General features: G+C 36.6%; 1 pseudogene; it reads right to left on the bottom strand.

Annotated features, from left to right (window-relative positions):
- Positions 1-707: 707 nt before the first annotated feature.
- On the bottom strand, positions 708-2,139 carry LOC134615306 (aldo-keto reductase family 1 member B1-like; annotated as a pseudogene).
- Between the last annotated feature and the right edge of the window lie 1,314 nt (positions 2,140-3,453).

The raw sequence follows: 3,453 nt of genomic DNA, 5'->3' as shown, positions 1-3,453 counted from the left end.
GCCACTTAGTCACAAACACTGGCCAAAATTAGCGTTCAATTTAGTTTTTTACTTTTTTCACACACAAACAATTATGAACGCTAACTTTGGCCAGTGTTTGCGACTAAGTGGCTACTAAAAAAGTCTGGACATACCCCATATTGAATACCCTGGGTTGTCTACTTTAAAAAAATATGTACATGTGGGGTGTTATTCAGCGATTTATGACAGATAATAGTGTTACAATGTCACTATTGATACATTTTAAAAATGTATGTTTTGAAACCGCAATATCCTACTTGTACTTATAGCCCTATAACATGCAAAAAAATAGCAAAAAGCATGTAAACACTGGGTATTTTTGAACTCAGGAAAACATTTTGAATCTATTTAGCAGTTTTTTTCATTCGCTTTTGTAGATGAGTAAAAGATTTTTCACATAAAATTCAAAAAACGTGTATTTTTTTCAATTTTTCATCATATTTTTTCATTTTTTTTTTAAATTAAATTACATGAGATTATATAAATAATGGTATGTAAAGAAAGCCCCTTTTGTCCTGAAAAAAACAATATATAATTTGTATGGGAACAGTAAATGAGAGAGCGGAAAATTACAGCTAAACACAAACACCACAAAAGTGTCAAAAAGATGCCTGGTCGCAAATGTACAACATCGCAAAAAAAGTCCGGTCCTTAAGGGGTTAATAAAGTGTTACCAAAGCATGACAAAAAACTGCATTAACCAATCACAGCAAGAAATTGATTTTTTTTTTCCCCCTTCTACCTACTAGTGACCCTGTCCTAAAGTAGAACTGTTTAATCTCTTGAGCAAGAGGACCAAGGCACAGCAGGTCAATTATAGGCAGCTGTTCAGGGATGGAGAGCTTGTGGATTACTTGGAGTATAGGGGAACAGCACCAATAACGAAAAGGTCCTTACAGCATTACATGTTTACAACTCAAAATCCTGTCCATCTGAATGGGAATTACTGTACAAAACATGTGTGCTCCCATGATGTAACACTCTTAATTAGCTGGGATACCAAAAAGTTTACAGTATTAATTTAAAGAACTATAAAACTGATCTTATGCTAAACAAGAAAAACTATAATAAAACAAAAACCAAATCCATTAATCATTGCACAATCTGTCAGGCAATGGTCACTGCTGGGTCTGGCTTAATATTCTGCAATGAACGGGTAATCCTTGTGCTTTCTTGCTGTAGACAGTGCACAGACTCTCCAGTTTCTGTCAAAGGAATAAATTATCTCCATTTCTTCTGGTGACAGTTGAAAGTCAAACCTGGAAATTTTCCTCGATGCATGCTGGAGTAACAGATTTTGGTATAACTATTACATTTCTTTGAATGTGGAAGCGGATCAGAACCTGGGCAGTGGTTTTCTTGTGTTTTGCTGCAATTTCTTTAATTTTGGTCTCGTCAAGGCGTGATGGATCTTCTGGCTTGGCCCATGGGCGATCCGGTGATCCCAGAGGCTGTATGCAGTTACAGCAATACCTTTGGACTGGCAATAATCAATAAGCTTCTTTTGAATCAGATAGGGGTGACATTCAATCTGGTTAACTGCTGGTTTGTATTTTAATCCAGGCTTGTTTAGAATCTGTTCTATCTGTTCATGGTTAAAGTTGGAAATGCCAATGGCTTTCACTAATCCAGCGTCCACCAGTTCCTCCATACCCTCCCATGTCTCCAGGAAATGTGTGTCATCTGGAATCACCAGACCTTCCTCATTAGAAGGGAACAAGGCATGTCCAGCCTGGAATCCTGTTGGCCAATGGACGAGGTAGAGATCCAGATAATCTAGATTCAGATCAGAGAGGGTTTTTTTGCAGGCACCAATCACCTGAGACTTCTTATGGAAAGTGCACCACAGCTTACTAACAATGAAAAGGTCTTCTCTTTTTACCACTCCTTCATTAATCTTCGCATGGACTCCCTCTCCGACCTCCTTCTCATTTAGATAAACATAGGCACCATCCACGTGTTTGTAGCCCACATCAATTGCTTTTTTCACAGCTGCTGCCACTTTACCTGGCTCAGACTTCCATGTCCCCAGTCCCAGGATGTGCATCTGAGCCCCGGTGTTGAGCTTGACATGTGTTGGTCCAGGCATGCTGACAGGCTGTGTGACACCTTGCTGAGCCGTACATTGCTCTCGTTTTAATGCTAGGCCAGTGATCGTGAACTTGATTTAGCTCAGAATCAATTGCAACTCCCAGACCAATTGTCTCAGTGATCTAATAGGGGATAAAAGAGGGGATAAAATGAGAAATAAAGAAAATCAAGTTACGAAAATGAAAGACAAGGAAATAAAGAAGGAAAATTTAAAAGCCTCAAGTAGCTTCTTTTCCCCTGTGAATAAATAATAATGGATAATTCTGAATTAGCCCTCGAGACACAAAACAATTTAGATCAATCTGATATTCCGATAGTGTCAGGAGAATCATCTATAGCGGATAAGACCGCAGAGACGGCTGGTCTGGGAGAGGAATAGCTTACTATTTCTACAATGAAGGAAGTAATGATAGAGTTATTGAAAGATTTTAAGCTCTCAATTGTCAAAGAGATTACCATAGAGATTGCAAAAAACTCCAAGGATATTAATATACTGTCAAAAAAATTTGCACCAATGGGTGGTCAACAAGACATATTATTAAAACAGCAAAATGAAGCTCAAATTGAAGCTCAGAGGTTGAGAGGAGATTACTAACCTTACACAAAAGTATAATAGATTAGAAAACTTCTCTAGACAAAACAATATTCGAATAAGAGGAATCACAGAAGCAGTAGGATACTCAGATTTAATTAAGTATGTTACTAACTTTTTGAGCTCACTAGTGGAACCTTACTTTGTTAAAGATCAAATGATAGATACAATTCACAGATTGCCTTTTGCCACGGAAAGCTCCTAAAGATTTACCTTCGAGACGTGATTGTTAAATTATACATATATTGATAAAATGGTAGGCACCAAAAAAAAAAAACAGAGAGGTAAATCTCTAAGAGAGCTACATATTGAGCTCAGCCTGTTGGACAGAGACAACACAAATATTCCAAGTACTATAACTATGACAAAAATTGGGATATACAACTACAAATAAAAAGGATACAGCAGAATTTGGTTGATAAGTCCATATGGGCCCTACAACAACGTCTCTATCATTGTGGTAACAGGGCAGGAAGAATGATGGCAAATAAGCTAAAACAAAAGGTAAAAAATAGCAGAATAGATATGCTAATTCATAATAAAGGATGTTTTTCAAGTCCAAAGGATATAGCCAAGTTCTTTGAGAAATACTATTACAAATTATATAATTTAAATTCAAATAAAACTGATCAACAATATTATGTATTATGTAAAAAAGAAGTTTCTAAATATCTATGTGAAACATTAAATTAAATTAAGAATAAGGATCGGGCTCCATCAGAGATGTTAGAAGCACAGATAATAACTAT

The sequence above is a fragment of the Pelobates fuscus genome, chromosome 6 (assembly GCF_036172605.1).
Source record: "Pelobates fuscus isolate aPelFus1 chromosome 6, aPelFus1.pri, whole genome shotgun sequence".
NCBI lineage: Eukaryota > Metazoa > Chordata > Amphibia > Anura > Pelobatidae > Pelobates > Pelobates fuscus.
The sequence above is the reverse complement of the archived record's forward strand: the minus strand, read 5'-3'. Positions and strand labels throughout refer to the sequence as shown.